At 40.5% G+C, this 25,403-nt stretch overlaps 2 protein-coding genes across 3 annotated transcripts in view; one reads left to right on the top strand and one right to left on the bottom strand.

Moving 5' to 3' along the window:
- LOC125682806 (small conductance calcium-activated potassium channel protein 2-like) overlaps positions 1-11,090 on the bottom strand; it is a 31,865-nt gene extending 20,775 nt beyond the window's left edge. The window contains exons 1-3 of the mRNA XM_048923408.2: positions 10,957-11,090; positions 2,636-2,730; positions 1,251-1,279 (exon numbers count right to left, since the gene is read on the bottom strand). The gene's annotated coding sequence lies outside the window, so the exon portion shown is untranslated. The remainder of the gene's footprint in view (positions 1-1,250; positions 1,280-2,635; positions 2,731-10,956) is intronic.
- Positions 11,091-17,587: 6,497 nt separating this feature from the next.
- LOC125682780 (WD repeat-containing protein 89-like) overlaps positions 17,588-25,403 on the top strand; it is a 35,457-nt gene continuing 27,641 nt past the window's right edge. The window contains exon 1 of one of the 2 annotated variants that reach the window (XM_048923379.2): positions 17,588-17,660. The gene's annotated coding sequence lies outside the window, so the exon portion shown is untranslated. Of the gene's footprint in view, positions 17,796-25,403 lie in introns of both variants that reach the window. The other variant, XM_048923384.2, reaches the window with a different exon arrangement.

A 25,403-nucleotide genomic window follows, 5' to 3' on the forward strand; every position in this document is an offset into this window, starting at 1 on the left:
TGCCTCGATTTAAAAACTGACCACAAGCAGAACAAAATCCTTGCGTATCGAATCAGTTGAGAGATATAAACACCACATGCAGGTGATAATGGAATATTGCTACATATATATTGGTACTATGGAAAAGATTAAATTTTGCAACGCTTGACATGTCATTGAAAGTACATGAGGGTATGAACTGCAGGACATCAAGCCAGCATATCTCATGAAACGCGTTAAAACTGGCGCTTCATAAAAAGTATGCGGGCGTGAAGCATCGCAGTTTCTACTCCCCGTGTATTTTATTTCTTTCATTTACATTCTACTTTCATTACTATCAGAATTAAATAGGTTTACTATACTCACCAAAAAGCATACGTGCATTGTTTTTTATTGCAATGCATTCATGGGGAAATGGCTATCATTACATCGGAAATGTTGATGTGATGTATAATACATAAATCTTGAACTTTTAGTAGTAAACATGGCAACCGCGATAGTATAGGCATGCGTATTACATGTTTCTTTTATAAATCATGCAATGATTACATGTGCATATAAAAGTGTTGATGTATATAGCGCTTCTAAGCATAAACATATCAAATTGAAAACACCTTATGCATACATATGTATTTAGTAAAAAGAGGATTAGCATTTTACAAAAATCTGCAGAGAAAAACTTAGCATGCGTCAAAAATATCTTCATATTGCCGTAAACGAGCCTGATATACATATTATTATATGTTGTTTGTGTGCGTGTATTAGGGCTGATAATGATGCATGTATGCATACATGTTTATAAATTAATTAATGAATGACCAGTCGCGGTGGTTCAGTGGTTGAAGCGTTCAAGTCCCCCCCTCCCCCCCCCCCCCCTCGTGCCTTGGCCGAGTCCGACCTAAGACCTTAAAATATGCAGTGACTGGCCTTCAAACAGGTCTTTTGGATGAGACGGAAGTCCCTTGTCATGCCAGGAGTTAGTACGATAAAGAACCTTTAATATATGTGGTGTGCGTATATCTAAATGTGTGACACTTCAATACAACAAACAAAAGAAAAAAATCACAAATGAACTGGAAATTGGATCATGTAATTTGAAGGGGCGGTTTTTGCAAGTCATTGTGCAGATGCTCTTCGCAGTATTCTGTAGAATAATTCCAATAAAATACAATGTATATGGTATTCACAGTAATGTATGAAATAAGCATGGTATAACAAAATTGCATAATGTTAAGTTATATTGGTATATAAAATAATGATAAAAATCCTACCTTTTCTGGGAGATTCAGCAATATTATTTCTACAATATGCACTTGATAATATAGATAGATCTCTTTCTTAGATAAAGTACGAAATGAATCCATAATTAGAATTGTCAATCGCTGACATGATTATTCATGAATTGTCTGAACATTAACATTGTATAAATGATATATTTAAGAAATAAAGTATGCAAGCATGAAACATCGCAATTCATACCTTCATGTATTTTGAAATATGAAGTTATTTTTAATATTTACATTCTATTTTGCTTACTGTCGGTATTCTCAGTCGTTGAAATAGACGTACTATATTTATCAATATTCATACGCACCTTGTTCACAACAGCAGCGCGTTCATGAGGAAATTGCTATCATTACAATTTGTACATGTATCAAAGTCGAAATGTTAATGTAAAATAATTAAGTGGTGTGTATGCATAAGATTTGTATTGCAATAGAAACAAAACTGAAGTTTGGGAAGATATGCAAAACTGAAGTTTGGGAAGATATGCAATATGGATACTGCAAGCGTCGATGAGAACAACATTGTACTTCTCTTATTAAAACGTGCAAATTGGTTCGTCTTATAAACAATTAAATGAATGTAATAATAATAATTTTGTTAAACTATTTGCTGAATTATTATGTTGAAACTACAACACGCAATGTATTTCCCATGATGTAGCACAATTTCACTTGCCAGTTTCTTGTCCGCCATTGAATCGATTCGGAGACACTAAATGACGCACAACACTGCAAAACGAATCTGTCCGTGCTAACAATATTAGGAACCAAATTTAAGACACCAATTTCTTATAAATGAACTGAGGCGTTGCTGTAACTCTATGTGACTTCTTTTCAAGACAAGCGGTTTTGCAACAAAAAAATCGAAAGTGTCTTCTTTGTGCAAAAGAAGCACGACAAAATGTTTATTACCAAGGTCGAAAGGCAGCCACTTAAGAAAATGATGGATGCGCTATTCACCATTGATACTCAGAAGACCAGTCCGATCTTGAATTCGTTTTACCGGACTAGTATGCCTAGGGGAATTGAGGAGACGATGTTTCTTAAGATTCGCTGTAGGTGACAGACATGGATGCAATATTCTCAAGTTACTTCATTAGAACAAATGCCATGATAATGAGCGATTAGAATTACGAAATAGCCAATAGATTTCTACGTAATGGTGATAGAAGATTGCCTATAAAAATTGACATCTCCCAAAGTGAAAGCTAGTGCTTGTTTAAGATACAAAGGTTCGACAATATTTATTGATGTTTCCCTTAAACTGCACCACACCATGAAGTACCATAACTTATATACTAGACTAAATGCAGAGATGGAACTGGATGACTATGCGCTGTTTAAGATTACAAGCACGCTACTGAACCTACGTGTTGGTCCCTGGATAGTTCCAGTGTTACGGCTATTGTATCACGATTCCTGTTTCTTGTTTACACGTTGAAAGCTCAGGTACATTATCAGCGTTCTATATAAAAAGAATTCAAATGATACTTTGTGTATTTCATTGAAAATCAATGTTTTCTATATATTCGAACCTACGTCTTATTTTCTAAAATAAGAATGTAATTGCAAACATTGAAAAAGATATCACAAGGTTTCACACAGTCTTGATATTACACGCACTAGATAGAATTAAAATAAAGAGGGAAAAACAGTATACATTATATCTACAAGTATATATTTACGAGTACATGTACTTTATAAATATAATCTAATAATATAACCATAACTTCTGAATGTACACGCGGCAGTAATCATTTTATTTCCGTGATCATTCTTTTAATTAACATCAGACAGTTTTAAATATCCCCTTGTTATGAATAGCATGAGTGCATCTTCACAATAATTGTACTATAAATGAAGCAGATAGTCTGGTTGAAATACCCCCTCTGGATTAAACCCCTAACAAACCCATGATAAAAAGATTCCTTAATATTTCTTTCAGCATCACTTTCCTGTTATCTTTTTTGGAGTTTTTATTCATTTATTCATATTTTCGTTTTCTTTGGATTACGCAATAGTTTCATGTCCTAGTGAAGTCATGAACGTGTTTAATAAAAAAAAATTTGAAACTCGGATCACTTTCATAAATTCTAAAATCAAAATTGAAATTACCGGGTTCCATTTTTACATTATCAAGACAGATAGCTACAAAATTTACAATTTACAACACGCTTACCTAAGTATAAAAAAATATGTACTTGGTGATAATAAACATTTCTTCGAATAATCATTTCATGCAGGATAAGATACAATTCTAGCATAAGTTTTTATAATTTGGAATATTTTCCTCCCTATTCGGATAGGTATATGTACATTCGATTGCATGATTCATATATAGGTATTTCTAATGGTCAGCCAAAATTTGAACGTCAGTTGCCGAGTTACAAGAGAGATACAGAGCTCACAATACAAGGCTCGTGTCATGTTTTTGTTAACACAGGTTAAATATATTAGTAATAGTTTCGTTTAAAGGGGATTTTTTTTTTTAAATTACAAGTAAATTCTGAACAGGAGTGTTTTCCTTTAACGTAGAAAAATTACAGCTACAACCAGTTTCTGGACTTTTTGTTTCTAAACGTCTTTAGATTTGGTATGCAGATGTATATTAATGGGTTAGAGATCAAGTTTGAGTTTTGTTCCGGTTCGTTGATTTTTGATGGAGTTGTGTCCCTCTACGTAGAAAAATTAGTGTTCAGATCAGTTTTCCGGACCTTTTTTTTTTTTTTTTTTTTTACTAAACGCCTTGAGATATTGAATTGATTTTTTGTAGGTACATGTATATATTGATATGATACAGATCCAGATTGAGTTTTGTTCCGCTTGGTTGATTTTTTTATGGAGTTGTGCCCCTTTAATGTGGAAAAAATAGTTACGACCAGTTTCTTTCTTTTTTTTTTCCAAACGCCTTGCGATATTGAATTGATTTTTTTTTGTATGCAGATGTATACTGATGAGTTACAGATCGAATTTGAGTTTTGTTCCGGTTTGTTGACCTGAAGTAGTATACTTCGATGGATTTCCTGCAGTTGACTTTTCTGCAGGCGGGGACATTCGTGTCGTGACGACACATCTAGTATTAATTTGAGTCACCGTATACGTTTGTATTCTACCATATGATCATTAAAAGCTCGCGTGATGACATCGAAATGTCATTACATAAAAACGCATATTTTTGGGATACATGCTTAAAATTGCCCTAGTTGTCGTATTAATTAGTCCGTATTCTTGATATTGAATAACATTTTCATCAAACACTGAATTAAGTGTGTTCAAGGATAGATGGAATAGATTTTGCCTGTTTTTACCACAAATTTAGACCTATGCTTAGCGCTCAGGCCCGTAGCAATGAGAGTCTTTAACCAATCTAATCACACGCTCGTCCTTTTCCGTAACCGGTTACGGAAATAACTGAGTAGTTACGATTAAGTCTTTATTGTGGCAACACCTACTGCGACACGGAACCTCCGCTTTGAAGGACCATTAACTCTTACAACTAAATGTCGAGCGTTTGGCGAAGGAGCAATCACTATCAATTTTTACGGCTTATATTTGACAAAACCATAGAAAGAGCGGGACTCAAATTCGAACTTTTTTTCGGTTACGCAGCGAATGCTCTAATCACTGAGCTACCACGATCGGTTAAGGGGAAAAGTAGCTGTACTTCAGGTTTAACTAATGAAAATACATGTAAGAGATATGGATGCGATAAAGTGGTTATTAGCTGCAGATCTGTAGCTCTCTGAAAAAAATATTGTGACGGACAGAGAGCTACAGATCCACCCCTTATAATGAATATTTGAAAGTATGTTTGGACATAAAAATAGTAGGAAAATATGTTAAGAATTTTTTGATATTAAATGTATGCGACAGCAACACAAGAATATAACGATATCAGGCCTCAACCGTGCGCAGCTTTTTGTGAGCCGTAAATCAATGGTTTTTATAAGAGGTGGATATGTAGCTCTCTGTCAGTCACAATATTTCTTCAGAGACAGTTCTGCAGCTAAGTGGTTATATGGTTTGTTACGTACTCCTATTGAATTTATCTGACCATCAATGGTTCCTTAGAAAAATCTACAAGAATTCGTAATGCTCAATAATGTGTACTCATTATGACGTAATTGACTCATAACTTTTTAGCATTTCCATATAAATACGCTAACTTAAACGCCCAAATCTGCGATCCACTTTCTAATTATACGGTAAAATAGTATGCGTGACTACGGATTATTGATAATCAAAAATAATAATTGATAAATAAATAAAAACATTCTGGATCGTGGATTGCGCGATATAGATGTTGGCTGTGGGCTTGATGTATAATTTTTAGGGTTTTTGAGTATTCGCATTTTTGGGGGGAAGTATATTTCTTTTATTTCTGCATTGAAGGAAAATCATAAAATGAAAAAGAAAATTGGGGTCATAGCTTGATAATGAGCTATAGTATTTTCAACTTGACCTTTTTTGCATGTAGAATTCACTTACGATTTATTCGCATAAAGTCAATTTGTCTGCTGGTGTCAACCCAACATAAAGAATAAATATCATTACATTAAATAAATACATTGTCATGCCTTCTAACAATACAGATATAAAAGTTCAATGCTAGTAGGTTGAAAATAAATAACATTTTCACACTTGACATTCGGGAAAACTCATCATTTAGAATTTGTGAGTTTAGTAGAACGTATTTTAAAATTACGATATGTAGAAGTATTGTAATTTTTTTTTAAAATTGCACATAAATTGCCTTAAAATTGAAAATGGAAATTAAATTTGAAAATATCATGTATTGTATTCAATTTTTCAAAATTTTCATACAAATTTTTGGTTAAATGATATAGACCTTTTAAGAATTTGTGTTCTGTTTTGAAATAAATATCTACCAAATCAATGAATTAACAACATTCGAATTAGTTTCAAGTCTCTACTACTTGTACCATAAATTACAAAATTAAAACACACGTCCAGGAGTATAGATATTGACGACATTTTAGACAAAACTGTAAAATCGTACATATTTAGGTCTTTTTGAGTAAGCAATCATTCCGCTACAAAATATAGTCCTTTCTAAACACTTTCAAAATCTGAGGTACCTACACAGCCATAGCAACCTATGCATTGATTTGTGCTCAAAATCCAAGGAGGTAAAATCCTAAATATTAAAAACTTTCTAAAAATAAGATGCCTTTCGCTCCCGTAAGATGGATGGACTGTTTGCTGTATATGGATAGATTGATTGTACCAAATACATTCATGCAAATATATGTATTCAAGACAATCTACCTTTTAAAAATTGCAAATCATTGCCATTCGTCTTTCTTAACACTATGCTCTTTATAGAGGAATTATTTCAAAATACTTGAATATTCCATAAATGTTGTAAAATAGAGGTTTCAAACATATCAGCATTTCAAATGTGCATGAACTGAAGAAGAAAAAATCATGTGAAAATATAATCTGATTGAAATCAGATTCTTTGATCTGCTCACTTAGATCGCTACATAAGGTAGTGATCTACGCGAGTGGATCAAAGGATCTGGTTTGAAATAGAATGGGAAAGGTACAAAAAGAGCGATAACTTTTACATTTATGCAACCTGTTCAATAATTATTGAAGGTAGCTCCATCTTCATGTGACTTATCAAAATTAATGGTTCTAAGTAGGAAAACTATATCTATTTTCGCTTTTAATAGATGTTGATGTAATCAATAACCAAACAAAATATATAATTATGTTGCCAATTTTAAAAGATGTCAGACATACAAAAAACAAAAGTTTATATCAAAATCAGAAAACCGAGCATAATAAAAATACACAACTACTGGTTAAAATGACAAAATTTTAATTCTGACTGTTGCTTTATATAAATATATAATTCACTGCATGAAACTATGGTTTCCATGGTGCGGAAACTTAAGAAAACAAATGGTTTACGCAAGGTTATTACGTCATTTTGTTTGATCATGATAATAAATGACATGTTCACTTAAAATGTTGTGTTTTCCATTAGACATTTCAATGATTATCCAGTCACAAAAACTGAGCTACGGAATGCCAGAGCTTTTGCTCGTATATGGGTTTTTCTATTTCAAAATTGCGGAATATAAATCTTCTTACTACGGTAATACATTTCGTTACACATTAGGCCTAATGCAGTACAATGCATTGTGTAGGGGACCACAAGACTAGGATGAAACTGAGATAATCTCCTTAGGTTCGTAATCTGAGATCAATTAGATGTGACCGTGCGAGATCTCCACCACTTTTGATTAGGGTCTTCTGAGAATGGTAACAATAAATTACAGAAGCTCCGGCATGGACTTTTTCGCGCGCTCTAGTCATTCGAGCTCGCAGTGCGAACCACCTCTTCCCGCTGGTTCGCTATCAACCTTTTCAATATATCAAATCGTTTTTAAAAACCAAATATTTCATTATATCCAATGAATAAAATTCCTCCAAAATATATAATTCCATCATGCAAATTTTTTTAATGAAGTAGAGCTATGGCATCACATAAGGATGGAGCTACATTGATTGACAATAATTTAATTTAGGCCTACTTGTAACACGCAATGTGATTGGCTGAGCACATATAGAAACTGAATATTCGTTAAACATCCGGAAATCAAGTACACCAACTGATAACGGTTTTGAAATGCGATCTTATTTTATTTCCGGTACATATATTGTTTACATATCGTCTGCTTGGAAATATGCCTGGCGAGAAACTTGTAAGTTTACAAACACCGGCCATTCTAGTAACAAAATCTCGGAAATCACAGGCTTAAATCGAGGAACAGTTAGAATTTCTTTAAAGCGGTTTTGTGAGCGGGGAAATATTGAAAACTTACCGAGAAGCGGCAGGCAGAGAAAACTCGATGACAGAGTTAAACGACGGTTTGTAACAACAGTCGGTAGACATTAGAAAATCTCACGGGTAAATGTTGTTAGCGCATCATTTAGGACTGTGAGAAGATTGTTTGAAAACAAATACAAACGACATATTGTTTCCAAAGCGATTACGATCAGGGAGGTGAACCGCTCTCGTAGCTTGAGATTCTGTCGACAAAAGTTGCTTTGAAATGTGCATAATAATTGGAGTAAGGTTATTCTTAGCGACGAGACGAAGAGTATTATAGACCAGGATAAAAAAAAATTATGTATGGAGAAAATCTGACGAACGACAAAGAGTGGTGCCAGCTATGATCCGGGGCTTTTCACTCATATTGTGACGGTTAGAATAAATCGTCAGTACCATTTGCTTGTCGTAAGAGGTGACTAAATGGGACGGTCTTTCGGATGACTGCAAAACAGAGGCCCCGTGTCACAACAGGTGTGGCACGTTAAAGATCCCTCCCTGCTCAAAGGCCGTATGCGCCGAGCCACATCTGCCATTTTAATGAATACACTAAATACCCGAAATGTCTAAAACTTTAAAGAAGGGGAAAATGGGTAATAATAATCTAAATGAAATAGAATAAACAAAAACAAAAAATTAAAAAAGCCAGGAAATAATGTTCAATTTCCTTCTCTAAGTGCAATATCACAAGAATAATGTTTTTATCAGTTTTAAGGTACATTGTGTATTTGAGATTTTAAGTATATCGGGTATTTAGTGCGTTCATTAAAACGGCAGCTCTTGTCAACAGTTGATGCTGCTGAGGAAAAATAAGTCGTGTAACGTCTACACGAAGAACGTTATTAAAATATGAGGAAGTAAGTAGCGTATAATTGATGTGAAATTTTAATTGACAGGTCCGAAATCTTCCATATTAGTCTGAATTTCGCTGCTGTCATAGGCGAGAAACGACTCTGTGACCTGGACCGGTAAATGTCCTAGTAAAAATAAACAAGTGAAATCGAGAGAACGATGACGTATATCTTTGTTATTTTAAGAACCAGTGACTTGAAATTTGGCATGCAAGTAGTTAAAACATTAATCTATGCAAGGAAAACGACAAATTACGCATAGTTTACCTAGTTTAAGATTTTTTAGGCATTTGAAGCGAGTGGTTAGTTTTTTATCTGTGTCAGAGTTAGACCCTTGTCTATATTTATGGTATCACAGAGTTCGGGCCCAAAACGGGCTTAGCCCCTGTGCGCCGAGCATAGGCCTAAATTTCGTAGCCCTTCAATGGCAATGGTGACGTCTCCATATGAGTGAAAAATTTTCGAGAGGGATGTTGAACAACACATACATCAATCTTTCTTGGTTGCGATGCCAAGAGGTTAGTGCTTTTATAAAAAAAAAAAAAAAATACGTTGAAACAACAAGGTTAATTACTGACAAAATATAAATAAATGTTGATAAATTAGTTATAATTAAAATGCGAATAAAAGGGTAGAAAAGGTATCGATTTAAAAATTGTCACAGTGTTTTAGGTGAGTGAGGTTAGTTCGTATACCATTGGTTTTGGATAAAGCAAACAAGCAGCGATATCATGCATGTACATGTATAAGAATCCTTAACAGGAAAAAGGGTTGTATTGTAATTAAACTTGCGTAATAAAATAGATAAATTCTGTATTCTGTAAATGAAGTGCAAAATTAAGCCATGCGTTGCTTCAGATAATGTATCACTGTATAATACAACTTACACATCTTCAGATCCTGAAAATATAATGACCTTGTGAAGGTTAATGTATATTCAGACATGCCTATGCAATATCAATCATATACATGTATAATACACGATAGCGGCGCCGCAGAAAGACTCGGTGTTTTTTTGAAGGTTGGATTTAGATTTAAATAGATACGTGAAAGGATAAGTAATCATGATTTGTATACGTAGAGTTAAATCCCCCGGTGTTCCTGTGAATTTAACAACATAGACTATTTATCTTTAAAGGTCAATAAATGTATCCAACGTTAAGCAATACGGACTCTTGTGGCTCGATCATATCCATTGTCCATGAATAAATAAATATCAAAAAATTATTGACTGTGAAGTATTTACGTTCGAAAATTGTTAGCCACGAAAAGTATGAACCGTATTGAATATCTGCATTCAACTGATGGATGTTCAACAGGTCACAAACTTCTGTACAAGATGGGGAAAATTTAGATATTTTACCTGGTTTAAAAGAACATTAGCATATGACTGCACGTGATACTACTTACATGTAGTATTACATGAAACAAGAAGCTACTTTTAAAATGTTAATAGGTACATCCATATAGTGTACTAAGCGCTGTAAATGATGCATCATTTGTGAAGGGCAAACAGGAAAGTGGAAGGTTATTATTTTAGGTAAATTATGCTAGAATTAACAAACTTCTTCATATATCTCTTTTTCAATTGATTTCACAAAACATAAACATGCAACTTTTCAATATATTTCTTTCATAAAGTTTATAAAACATAAACATCTACATGTATAAAATGACCAATCGTGAAGCCATAACACAACACATCACATGGAGAGAGAAAAAAGTTACAAAACTTATTGTATTGCACCAGTTGCCAATATTGGGACTCCATTACTGACACTCAGTGGATTTTACCTTTATAGATTTAAATAATTTAAAACAATGGTGCACTTTCCACTGGAGTAAGCAGAATCTTACAAACATAAACCAGCTCTTTTTCAGATGAGTAGCGGTTCCCATGTTGAGGAATCTTACGCAAAAAGGGCCATTGCACGTAAAACTGGAGTAGAGATTTCCGTAATTCAAACATGTTTACCTTTGAAACTGTCCGCAGTTCTACAAAACCGGTGCTGTGAGAGCCTTGCTGAGATCCCATAGAAGCTGAAGAAAACATGATGACTGCTCTTTTTGACAATCTGAAATCCGATTCACATTCTCTGAGTACACGAAATCATCTGCCACGTATAACGTTCTCTTACGTGATTGAACTGTGCCTATGAGTTAAAATATAGAAGACCCATTGAAACTTTCGATATAATTGTTGGTCCTTTAAAAAGTCTGTCATTTTAAACGGAGACCCCTCATACACAATATGCTATACGGGAAAGGATGAATACCTCGACACACTTCTTCGGTTCGTCTACCACATTTAACAATACTTTGTTTTCATTTGATATTAAAAGCTACTGAAATGCTCAAAATTTTACATTTAATTGTTGAATAACCATTTTTTGCAAATTCTCACTGGAGTTAATACTTTTCATAACATTTGGCTTTTCTATCGTGATTGTTTTATTTTGAAATTCGAAGGATTTTTCTTCATTTTGAAATACCTATTCTTCTGTATGACAAAGAGCTATGGACATATCTATTTTAAGTAACCTCCCTCTATTCGAGGTAAATGTGGTTTAAAACCTTGAATAAACAAACTGGGTTTACGTGTCAGAGAAGTAGCTGAGAGTTACTCCATTGTATTGTTGAGTTTACGTGGAACATGTTGTTTTGAAGCTACATCGTTGTACTATTTCACGTCTTGTAAACTATAAAAGTAAATGTTCATGTTTAAGACATTGCAGTATTCTTTGATTGGAAGTTTCCTAAGATCATCGCCGAGGTTTCTCTTTGCCTTTTGACCTAAGTGAAATCCACTATTTTCTGCTATATACATGTACATGCATATAAGCATAATGCAAAAAAGGCTTTAATTAATTTTTAAATTTGCACAATTAAACGGCGATGAACTTTAAATATTATGAGTTTTTCAGCGTTTCTGTCAATCCATAAACACAAGACACTCTAACAATGTACATTTCATCTTTTTATATTCATCTTTTTACTAGGAATAAAGAACTGCGAACGATAGCATTGTTTCGCCGCCTACCTTCTGATCAGTTTTTTTTTAAAAGTTATCATTTTTCGTGTCAAAAATATAGATATTTATATGAATTTTCATAAGCGTTGATTTATTTGACAAATCAAAGAGAGATAATTCTATAATTTGGGTTAAAATTACGTATTTCACTATAGAAATCAATGGAAAACGGTAAATTTTTTAAAACATATCCCTTCCCCCGTGAAACACAAATTTCTTTTCATGGGTATTATAAATTGTCATATAGCGAATTTACACCAAAAATTTGTTGTGTCACGGGGGGGGGGGGGGGGGGGGGGGGGGGGGGGGGGGGGAGGATATGTCTACAGACCAAATCACAGCGAGAATGTTCACTCTTTGATCAAATGCAAATGAGGTTAAACTATGAAAATGAAGATTAACCATTTTTTACTCAATAATGTAAAGTACTTTGACAAATTAAAAGGTTATCTATCGATATCAATAAGCATTAAAAAATATATGACGTTTTAAAATCTTATTTCAAGGAACATATTTTTCTACTTCCTAATCAAAAGGAGTTACAATTAAGAGCAGTTAATTGATTAACATTGGTATTAAAGTTAATAATCAATTACTAATGAATTCTACTGTTCACTGAAAAAAAAATCTCATTGGCAAAATTGCAAAGCATTTTAGAATATACGAGCTAAAATGTAGGCGGGAATCCAGAGTTAACGTCAGTAGTTCTTCATTAATTTCTTGTCGCAAATGCCATGTGTATTTTTGCCTATGCTTTTCAATGTGTGACATTATTTTATAGAAGCGACTTTTCTGCTTGTAATGTGTTTCAAAATCACATTATAATGCATGCTAGTCGCTTTCAGGTCTTCAGAATAAAACTCTTTGTACATATGTATTTAAAGTTTTACGAGCTCTAGTATATATCGTTACTCAAGTCTTCGTCGTTTTTGTTGTACATATAATGGGTATTGTCCAAGATTTATGGATATTAGTTATTGACTTTTAAAAATAGTATTTCTCATATTGGAAACCAGACGAAATATTTGCTAATATGATAAACTATGTAAGAATAATAATAATTGACAAATATTTGACAAATTGTATATTAGTATTAATGGAGTGCTAGTCTATTCAATGCAGGGGAAAAGCGGTGATTTTCTAATGTATATTTATGAAGGAGAGCCGTTTTATGGTGGATGAGCGGAAGCACGCGGGAAAAATATCAAAAACATGTCAAAAAGTAAAGTTAACTCCCCTCCCCTTGCTCAAAGTGATTCTTTCAACCCCGTTTCCCGTCTGACTGTCTTGTATCGCTGAATGTGCCCCGCTACCTGCAGGCCGTCTCTGTTTTCAAGTCGCCATGCACATGCAATTTAATTCAGTTTGCAACGTCATGTGATCATGAATATCTCGAATTGGGGCGTTCATTATCCACCTCTGAGAATAACACATAAATAGGAAATTAGCGTGATTACGTTTTAATCCCATCGATATTAGGATATGTGTCATTCTGGAGAACAACGTTCTCACTTTACTCATCGAAATTTGCATGCGAGTTTGTCTGGCTGTAAACTCTTATCACTTTACGTATTTTAAAAAAAATGAAAATAATCACAAACAACAATTTAAATATCACAAGCATTACAAGTACATTTTATGTAGAGTAGAACAAAATCAGTACGAAGAAAAGAAAAAAATAATATACTATTTACATATTAGTAAGAAAAAATTGAGGGATATGTGATTGTAGCAATGGCTGATTAACTCCAAGTTGAGCCAATGTCTTGTTGAAGTGAGCTGTAGCGGCACAGGCAAGCCTGAAGTTCAACAAACACAAGAGACATGATCCAATTTCTGTAGAGGAGTAGAAGTGTGGCCACCAAGCAAAACTAGGTACAACTCGTACTCTGTGAGCTGACATTGCTCTGCGAAAAGACGTACATCAAACAAGTTCGCAATGGCATCCCGCCACTGATTACGAATGGATCCAGTGGATGGACAGGAATAACAGGGGTGGAGGAAAGCATCGATGAAATGGATCCCACATACGAAGCAGAGCATTCGTACATGTATTTACACGAGTGTTGGTACGCAGTTTGGCAACGGACTTGCATAAGGTTATTTCATTACAAGAGATTCGAAGTTTCCAAATGTCTGCAGGTTTTGTATAAGAGAATATTTGACTAAACTGGATGAAGTCAGGGTCAAAAGTCATTCGATTTTGTCTGTCAAATTCGTGTGATAGATTGACAGCTTTTCTGATGATCTTTTTGGACGCACATTTATTTGGAAAATATCCCTCGTCCAATCAACTCTGTAAATATGGTACTTATGTAGTAGGTCATACAATTGTAGGATAGATGCTAATTCCACAGGGACTAAGCCCGTTTTAGCCTGAACTCTGTGATACCATAAAAATACCTATATTTATGGTATCACAGAGTTCGGGCCCAAAACGGGCTTATTCCCTGTGGCTTATACGGGAGATACTTACTCCTCATAGTCACCTGATCCCACCTCTGGTACAGATGTATATCCAGGACTCCGTATTTGCCCAATTCTTGATTTTGTACTCCTTATAGGAGTGATCACTGTTCGTTATCTTCACCTTTTCATGCAACATCCGGAACGAATCCTGCTTTCTTGTCGGGTAGGTCGTGTAAAAAAGAAAACAGATGGTTGAAAATACTTTTTTCAAACGACACAATCATCCTAGAAATAGTAGCTTTCTGGTGTTTAACTCTGTAGTAATAGGAGATACATCAAAGAATGTAGTAAATATCTTATCTACACAATCTTGGTAAGTTACGTGTATTCTTGCACCCAAAGTGTTGAAAAGTGCCAAGCTGTTTATGGTCTTGTGAGGACAAGTTGTTCCAGATTTCGCATCCATAGAGTACCGATGGTAAGACAATTCGTTTGTAAAGATGGAATACGGTGATTGGATTCGGGTGCTGGGAACTTAAATCAGACAGCGCAAATAAAGATTTTTCCCCTTGATACACGCTACACTTACTCTTGTTAAGAGCTTGCATTTATGGTATATCACTACACTTTGGTGATTATAGGTTTCATCACAGGGAATCTGATATTGACCTAAATACCACACTGTATTCCTATTCAGTTTGTTACCCTTTGTGAGGAACTTCAACACACATATGAATTGAAAATGTCAAGTATTTGCATAACGGTATTGCTGTGTTCAACAAGTTTTGCAGAGCCACATGGTGCAATACATGATGATTGTCATCTGTTAGAGAAGGACAGCTGATACGTACATTCAAAATACCTGTATTTGAACGATGACGTTCTAAATCATTTATGAGATCATTCACATAAACAAGATTTTAAAAAGTGGATAATACACCACCTTGCCGAACCCCTTGCTGCGCTGAGAGCCATTTCGACTGTGTTTTGTTTACTACAATTGAAATAACTGTATGGCAACCACTTTAGTCATCAAAATTTGCATACGAGTAAACTTTCATTTTATGTATTGAAATCTGGGTACTCGTTGAGTTCTCCTTGAAAAATTTCGTTGATTTTGATTAACCATACAATTTGAATTTTTCAGCAACTGACCACGTGTATTGCATCCATCTATATGCTAGGAATCTTGCTGACACTTACATTTTGCCTGAGACATATATAACATTATTGTTATATATGTATCTGATGTTGCATATAATCATTTTTATTAATCACTCGGCTACACTTGACTTGTATCCTAAAATTATTCTGCACATTTTTACAAATGTAATATCATTTTAAGTATGAGGTACATGTACATGTATTTCCAATTTTATAGAATGACCGGGCCTATAATTCCCGGACCTATAGTTCGAAACTATCCCCTGCTATACCTAACACTGTTTGTTCTCGACAAAGCGTTCGCTCCCTCAAACCTTCCATTCTAGCATAGCCATTAGGAACTCATTAGTTCATTTAGCATTATCGAGTCATTGAAGATCAAAATGGTACTCGGTCAAGGATGAAAAATACAAAATAAATTTGTTAAATCATTGATTATGTGTGTTTGTTTTACGTCCCGTTGAGACTTTTTTACTCATATTGAAACGTCACCAGCTGTTCTTTATCCAACGCCTGCCGCAACATGGAACCTCCATTTTTAAGGACCCGTGATTGGCGAGCGTTTGGCGAAGCTCGAACTCACGACCTCCTGGTTACGAAGCGAACGCTAAATTCAAGTGGGGGATTTAAGCCCCCCCCCCCCCCCGCCCCCAACTAAAATTTTGAAATTTAAGGTAAATCGTGGTTTCTTGTTTAGAAAAATGTAAACGACAATAGAAGCAATACTTGTTTCCACTCTCGGAGAAATAAATGACAAAATCTTTTGATTTAGGTCTATTGAATTACTTTTATCGGAAAACTTACCTTTTTTCTGAAAACCCTTAAAATTTGCGTTATTTTATTAATTTCACCTTATCAAAAATGGCAGAAAATAGTAAAAATAACTACATAGGAGACATATTTCAAGCCCTATAAAATCTGTAAAATGCAGGACCCACTAAAGGCGATCCCCGGACCCCTGTGTGATATAGTTGTGCCCCTTACCGCAATTCCTGGATCCGCCCCTGAATTCGGTAATTAAAAAGTTGCTGTCCTTTAAAAGAGGGACTACATTACGTGGACCAAAGGCATATGCGTCTGACATGCAGAAACTTAATATTATGGGTTGAAATACAAATATATATATATATATATATATAAATATAAATTCTGACCATGTAAATATTTTATTGTAAGCCTTATTGCTAGAGCTTTAATGATATATAAATGTAATAGATATGAAATATTTGTAAGTTTGACTTTTCACTGGGTTTAGAAGAGTGTAATTTACATGTACCGAACATATATATAATTTTAGACCGATAAACACGTTTTTACAATTACGAGTCATCAATTTGAAATTTTGTTGAGAAACTGAGAACATTTCTGAGTTACAGATATAAACTACAAAACTGTGTTCACAACTGACCACTGGACTTCCCTATACTTGTTTAACCAGTTTCTGATACTCATTCAGAAGGGAACAGACGTTGAGGCTATTTAGCTACAAATGTCTATATTTCTAATACTGGGAATATATGTACCGGTGTTTGGTAATCATTTATTATAACTTAAATTATATGTAATTGTACTATTCATTGTCTTTAAACACATTTCTATTAATTCATTTTATTTCAGGTTTTCATGTAATAATTTTAATAAAACATTTAGCCCTCAGACTGACTGGTCTCCGTCATTGGGTTACACTTATAGAAATTAAAGTTACAGTGTTACTATCCGGAATAGTCTTATTTATTGAGCCATGCTTTATATGTTAAACATATTATTTTACAAATTATATTATACACCTAGTATGAACTGTACAATACAATGCATACATATTCTATAAGTTTTCACTTGCATATGTATTGTATATTTTTTTCATTTGTATTGCGCATATATATATATATATATATATATTTTATATCGTTCCGAAACTTTAGGGATCATAATAGAACGTTAGCTTCGATCCGTCGTCGCATTTGAGAGCAAGGAACGACAACTCTGGGTAGAGATTGCTGACGAAATGTCTCCTGTGTGCGAGTTAATCATAATCAACTTTCATTTTAGGTACTTCCGGTTGAAAAAGAATCCATGTGAGTTTGTTTACAAATTTTAAGATATGTTTTGCGCCCGACTGGATGTATATACCCCATCCCACATATATATTTACATAGACAGAAGTGTATACATATATTTATGATGATGATCTGTCAAGTTTTCTGGAGTCAGTGAGTGACGATTTTGGATTTGATTTTGATATTTTACATGCACAATATATGACTAGTACGTTTTTGCTGAATATCAGTGTTTATGTACATGTGTATAATTACTTAGTTATGGCGATGAAATTCTTATTTATGTGCACATTTTTTTTCCCAACTTACTAAAAAGAGTCATCATGAATATTTCATACAGGCAAAGGTCAATTCAATGTATTGTAGTATCTGGGGAGTCGTCCCCAGTACGACCTGTTTGGCAGACAGCTTCCGGAGCCCGGATGACAGTTCCCGCCAAGAGGCATCCTTATACGAAAGCTTGAAGAAGACAGACGTATATATACGAAGAGCGATACATAGATATAGAAAGGCACTTTCAGCGTAATGCATAGGTAAGTCTGTGGGTAACTCACGGGATTACTGGGTCACTAACACCCCAATTACTTTATTGGCGCCCAACTCGAGGCCACAGGCTTATCGGTGATTTGACAGTTTGTTGTTTTTTCACACCACGCTGGTCAGCCGCCATATTGGCGGGAAGTCTCAGTTTGACTTGGAAATTTTTTTTTCACTTTGAATTAAATTAAGATTTTTGTGATTATTTTAGGATTTAATATTTAATTACAGAATCAATTTAGATTATTGACATTTGCATTTTTGTATATTTGTGCATTGTTGTGTATTATGGATACATCTTTTGATGAGGCGCTGTCTGGATTGGGCTTACGAGCCCACCCAGACACCCCCGCGTTCACGCGTCGTGGCCCTACGCTGTCGCAGTTAGCTTCAGGTAGAGTTGATAACCCATGGGGTTATGGGGGGGCTTATGACAGTATGTCAGGTCCCGGGTTAGAGCCATATTCCCAAGGTGGATCCTTGGTTGGCGGCGATCCCTTTGTCACGCCGTCCTTGCCTTCCTGTTTGAGGGAGGGGGGTGGTAGGTTGAGGGGTGCCCCAGGAGGGGGAGTGAGGTTCTCGGACACTCTACTTGGTTCTAGGGAGGGGGACAGCCCAGAATGGGGTATACGGCGTAGGTGGAACTCAGCAGAGAATCTAATTGGCTTAGATTCACCCAGAAAAGGTTCTGGACTCGACACTTCGTGGTCTAGGGATAGGAATAGGTGGGAGGAGGATTTCTTGTCCCCCATGGGGGGGTCAGTTATTCCTAATGTCTCGGCAAGGCCCACACCGGGTAGGGGGGATGGTTTCGACTATGGATTTAGTTCAGGGACTTTCCCGGAACATCATACCCCCTCCCTGCATCCCTATGCTCCAGGGTCACGGAGGTTTTCGGCCCCACTCCCTCGCTCGTGGGCCGATGATCAGGCAGTAGGCCAGCTTAGTCAGAGTTTACCCCTGGGGGGCTTAGGTTCACGCTCACAGCGTCCCACTCCCAGACAGGATCCCCCAGTCGCCCCTTTTTCGGAGCCAGGGATTTCCTATGGGAATTATCACCCCCCACAGGCCAGCCAAAGCTATGACCTACTCACAGGGTCCCCACCCCCACATGCCCATCCTTCACATGTGCAAGACCCTTGGGCTGGGGGGAATACCCCCCATCCCCAGCATTCGGTACCCCCTAGGCTTGGCGGTTACGCTAGCACACCTATGCCCTACCCTACCATGATGACTCCACCCTATCAACAGGGACCCTCCGCTTATCCTGGCACCACGGCCTGTGGGTTAGGGGACGAGGGGGGTAGAGTAGCTCATGTTAGGCCCCAGTTAGGTGTTCCCGACACACATACCCCTTTCCTTGGACCGTTGGCCCAGGGGCCCGCTCCGGTGCCCCACCTCCCCACGCCCGCCCCTCAGTACCCTAGGTCTGGGGGATACGCGACGGGCACTGGAAGACACGCGCCTAAGTACAAGGATTTGCGGTACGATGGGAAAAGTAGCTGGAAGTCCTTCCTGCACAAATTCGCTCGCTTGGCCCGTAGCCAACAGTGGACCGAGCCTGAACAGCATGACCAATTCTGCTTCTCCCTGGAAGGGACCGCCAGTGATTACTACACCCTGTTGCTGGACACTGATCGCAACCTCTCATTGACCGACATCCTGAGGAGATTTGAGAAACGTTTTGGATCCTCAGCGCCAGACCTGTCACACCAGCTGAACTTCCAGTCAGCGTCCCAGAATGCAGGCGAGTCTTTGAGACATTGGGCAGACAGGGTGCTCACCCTGGCCACACAAGCCTTCCCATCCGTGCCAGATGTTCATACTCACGCCATTCCGCGGCTGTGTTATGGCGCCGAGGACCGGGACGCAGGACTCTATGCCCTGGATGGCCAGCCCAAGACGGTCGAGGAAGCTGTTGATCGGATGCAGTATTACCAGCATTCGAGGCAGACTAAGTCGTCAAAGCCTAGGCGGGATGTGAGGCAGGTAGCCCAGGAGGAGACCCCCGATTCTGACAAGGAACTCAGGGAGATGCGCCAGCGCCTTCAGGAGATAGAGAAGGAACTCCGAGGGCGGACCCCCTCTCCTCGGAGACCTTCATCGCCACCTTTGAGCGGAAATCGGAAGTCAGTAGGTTGCTACAAGTGCGGGGCCATGGGGCACTTCAAGAGGGAATGCCCGGAGCTGAAGGGGAAAACTGAGGCGAACCAGGGTCAAGGGGCCAAGGCCAAGCCTAAGGACAGCCACGAGACGCAGCAACGTTCGTCAGAACCACGAGGGCGGGGAACCAAGACCCGCCAGTCGCAATTTAGCGGAGGGCCTACGCAGCGGGAAGTCAGAGTGCTGACTCCAGAGCGCTCCCCAGTTAGGCCAGGGCCGTGCGACGCTCGCACGGGGACAAGTCGGTTTGCAGGAGGACACAGGCAGGCGCCCTCCTGCATGCGCCGCTCCAGGAAGGGCACACTCCAAGTGCGGTTCAAGGAGGCATCCGAGGAGGAGGAGGAGGAGCAGGAATCCGATGACTGGGTCATAGGGTGGGAGGAGGACAAATACGAGCCCTCCCCCAAGGATATGTTGTCGGGATTCAGGCTCCCTGAGGATATCGTGGTGCCGGAACTGCCCAGGTTTGGGGCAGAGAACCAGGGGGATGGGGAGGAATTTCCGGAGGATTCGGAGGACTTGCCGGATCAGGAGCCCTCGCTCATTCAGGAGGAGCAGGCCGGCGCGTATCTCGCGCCCAGGCCTAGTGAGTGCCCGGAGCCAGTTAAGGCGCAGGTTCAGCCCAAGGAGGAATGTGGGCTGGGGGTGGTCAGTGGTCAGGCGGAGGACGGGACCGTGGATATGCCATGCCGGCATGCGGGAGAAGCCCATGAAGAGTTGCCTGTGCCTATAGGGCAGATACGCCCAACCACCGGATTCATGGTCGAAATGGTAGTCCAGGGAGTCAGACTACAGGCAGTGGTAGACACTGGGGCGGAGGTGAGTGTGCTGTCCACCCGGGTCTACGAGGAGCTCGACCCCAAGCCTCCCATCAGGCAGCATGTGACCTTGGTTCAGGCAGGGGAAAACGCTCGGATGAGGGGCTTCGTCATTGGCCCTGTGGCAGTTTGCCTGGGAGACACAGAACACAACGTCGACCTGTATGTGGCTCCCCTGCAGGACCAAATGCTGCTAGGTATGGAGTTTTTGCATCAGCAGAAGGCTCACTTAGACCTGGAGCATGGCACCATGACCTTGGGGAAGGAGAAGGTCCCTATGACGTTCGGACGCCCAGGAGGGGGACAGGAGGCTCAGGTTTCGGTAACAAAGTCTATCAGGGTCCCAGCTGCCTCAGTCGTCTTATGCCCTTGTCATTTGGATAAGGAGTTGGAAGACTTCGTAGTCAGCCCTCAGATCACACGACTCTCGAACCTACTACTGGTGCCGCACACTTATCACACTGGGGGGAGGTCAGCAGTGACCTGCATTATCAACGCCTCGGACGAGGATGTGTCCATCCCAGAGGGCAGTGTGATAGGTTCAGCCTCGGAGGCCGGATTTCGGACGCCGACTCCGGACATAGTCCGGAATGTTTGCAGTGTGGCTAATCCCCACACTGATTCGGGGGCTGAGGTCCCCGAACACTTGCAGGACCTCCTTGATCGCTCGTCCAAGGAACTGACCCCGGAGGAGCGACGGATGCTCGCAGACCTGCTCAACGAATTTCAGGACGTATTTGCTACGGGGGAATTCGACTTTGGTAACTTCACGGCTCTGGAGCATGAGATCGACACAGGCGAGGCTCGTCCAGTTAAGGAGAGGATGAGGCGCACCCCGCTGTTCTTCGTGGACGAAGAGGAAGCACATCTTAAGAAGATGTTGGATGCAGGTGTGATCCAGCCCTCGGTGTCAGAGTGGGCCTCCGCCCCCGTGTTGATCAGGAAGAAGGACGGGCAAGTTCGGTGGTGCCTAGACTACCGTAAACTCAACGACGTGACCCGGAAGGACGTATTCCCATTGCCCCTCATTGACGAGTGTCTAGACACTTTAACTGGCAATGTGTGGTTCTCGAAGCTCGATGCCAACTCAGCTTTTCACCAAATCAAGATCAGCCCTAAGGACAGGAAGAAGACCGCCTTTGTCACGAAGTACGGGCTCTTCGAGTTTGTTCGTATGGGATTCGGATTGTGCAATGCGCCGGCGACTTTTTCCCGTGCCATGAGCCTGGTGTTAAGGGGACTCACATGGAGTATAGTCCTGGCCTTCCTGGATGACGCCTTAGTCCTCGGTAAAGACTTTCAAGGTCATTTGGACAACTTGAAAGCGGTATTCCGGAGATTCCGGGAGTTCGACCTTAAATTCAAGCCCAAGAAGTGTGAGCTGTTCCAGACTAAGGTTGAATTCTTGGGGCGCCAAGTGAGCGGAAAGGGTATTGAGATGGGGGACACTTACATCACAGCAGTGAGGGAGTGGGCTCCCCCAACCAATGTCAAGGAGGTAGAAAGGTTCCTGGGGTTTGCGAACTACCATCGGACCTTCATAGCTGGGTATGCCCAGTTAGCGTGCCCGCTTTATCAGGTGACAGGGAAAAAACCCTTTGAATGGGGTCACGAGCAGCGGTCAGCATTCGACGCTTTGAAGAAAGCACTCACTAGTCCGCCTACACTGGCCATGCCTATAGCAGAGGGTATGTTTGTATTGGATACGGACGCGTCAGGGGAGGCCATAGGGGCTGAGCTCAGCCAGATTCAGGACGGGGTTGAGAAACCTATAGCTTATGGGAGCCTTGGCCTGAATAGAGACCAGAGGAAGTATTGCACTACACGGCGGGAGCTACTGGCGGTTGTGAGGTTCACTCGCATGTACCGCCATTACCTCCTGGGAAGGAGATTCAGGGTCCGGACAGACCACCATAGTCTCATTTGGCTGCTGAACTTCAAATCCCCTCAGGATCAGCTGGCCCGCTGGCTAGAGGAACTTAGCCAGTATAATATGGAAATACAGCACCGCCCAGGCCGGCGCCATATCAACGCTGATGCCCTATCCAGATTGCCACACTCATCTTGTGCCTCTGGCGCCGCTTTTGCTATTCATCCCAGCGACCTGCCCTGCGGAGGTTGCCTGAAGTGCACGAAGGCTCACCAGTCGTGGAACACCTTTGTGGAGGAAGTGGATGACGTGGCTCCACTCGCCCGCCCGGGTACTTGGACTTACTTAGAAGAGCCTTCGTCGGACGAGGAAATTGACTTGGCTGAGGACTCGGCTATCAACTTGGCCCAGTGCAAGCCCGGAGTCGTCCCGGAGGGCCACAGCCCTGAGATCAGTGAGGCGGCTTGGAACTATGTCTCCCGAGAAATTCTCGGGCCACCCAGCCAGATAGTGGACCTTGAGAGTGACGACACGGCATCTGGTCCGTTCAGAACCCAGGTACGGCTGCTCACCAGTCCTCAGATACCAGTTGTTGTTAGGACACTTACAGATACCGGCAGTGGTTCCCTGTCCCTCGTAGGCATGACCGCAGACGAGATGATGCAGAGCCAACAGCAGGATGCGGACTTGAAGCTCTTTGGCCAATGGCTGTCAACTGATGGAGAGCCGGCGGAGGGAGAGCTGTTCCTAGCAAGCCCGGCTTTGAAAAATTACTGGATTGACAGGGAATTTTTCATGAAGGATGAGGACCAAGTCCTTTGGAAGTTGGTGGGGGAGGGAGAGTCGAGGAGTCGGCTATTGGTAGTCCCCCGGGAATTGAGGGAGGAAGTTCTCAGGCTGTGCCACGACGTCCCTGCCTCAGGCCATCAGGGAATCAGCAGGACTAAAGCCCGCCTTAGGGAGCGCTTTTTCTGGTATGGCATGATGAGGGAAGTAGAGGGCTTTGTAAGCACTTGTGGGCCCTGCAGCAGGAACAAGCATCCCCAGCGACACGCGCGAGCAGAGATGATAAAGTATCATGCAGGAGCTCCCATGGAGAGAGTGCACTTGGACTTCCTGGGCCCACTGCCCAGGACTGACAGTGGCAACGAGTACGTGCTTGTGATGGTGGATCAATTCACTAAGTGGGTCGAGTGTGTACCACTTCCCTCCCAGACAGCTGAAGTGACCGCCTCAGCAGCAGTGAACCAGTTCTTTGCCAGGTTTGGTTGCCCGTTCCAGGTATTTACTGACCAAGGGCGCAACTTCGAGAGCAAGCTCTTTGCAGCAGTCTGTGAGCTACTGAAAATCCATAAGGCACGAACAACCCCTTACCGGCCCTCGGCCAATGGCCAAGTAGAGCGGTACAATCGGACGTTAATGGATGCTGTCAGGTGCTACATAGACAAGGCTCAGAACAGCTGGGACATACACTTGGCCCAGATAGCAGGCGCCCTGAGGTCGTCTGTGAATCGTAGCACAGGGTTTACGGCTAACAAGTTGATGTTAGGTCGGGAGACCAACATCCCGGCAGACCTGATGTATGCTCCCCCCATACGAGGCGAGGACCTAGACTTAGAGGACTATGTGGTGAACCTGGAGAAGTCCATCCAGGCCGCCCACGAGATCGCCCGAGCCCGACTTCGGACTACCGAGGAGCGCATGAAGCGTGATTACGACCTTAAGGTCAGGTTTCGAGCCTATCAGGAGGGGGATACAGTCTATGTCCTGGACACAGCCACCGTGAAGGGGAAATGCCGTAAGCTCAGCCCCTCATGGAAGGGTCCAGGGCTGGTGGTCCAGAAGCTCAGTGCCCACCTCTACCGAGTAAGGACCAAGACGACGGTTATGCTGGTCAACCATGACCGCATGAAAAAGTGCGAGGACCGTGACTTACCTCGCTGGCTTGCCAATGCCCGGGAGAGGTATTTAGCTGAGAAGGGCTCATGTCAGGCCATAGACGAAGGGGTTCATGCCAGAACCCCTACCGGGGCTGTGTTAGAACCGGAAGGCATCCCGAGGACACAGGACCCGGCAAGTCTCCAGGATCCAGAGGTTGCACAGGTTCCCCCGGAGGAACCAACCCCTACACCGAAGCGCAGACGGGGAAGACCGCGTAAACATCGCGCGCCATCACCGGCTCCCCCGAGGGCCCCCTCGGGGAAAACGCGCTATTGCCTCTGCCGCCAGGCGGACGATGGCAAACTTATGATACAGTGTGATAGGTGTGAGGAGTGGTTTCATGGGAAGTGTGTGGGAGTGACTCTGGAAGATGCAGAGAGGTTAGATAATTATGTGTGCTCCCCTTGCTCCTGTAAGGGTACGGGTGGCTCA

Source organism: Ostrea edulis, chromosome 1, assembly GCF_947568905.1.
Source record: "Ostrea edulis chromosome 1, xbOstEdul1.1, whole genome shotgun sequence".
Classification (NCBI taxonomy): domain Eukaryota; kingdom Metazoa; phylum Mollusca; class Bivalvia; order Ostreida; family Ostreidae; genus Ostrea; species Ostrea edulis.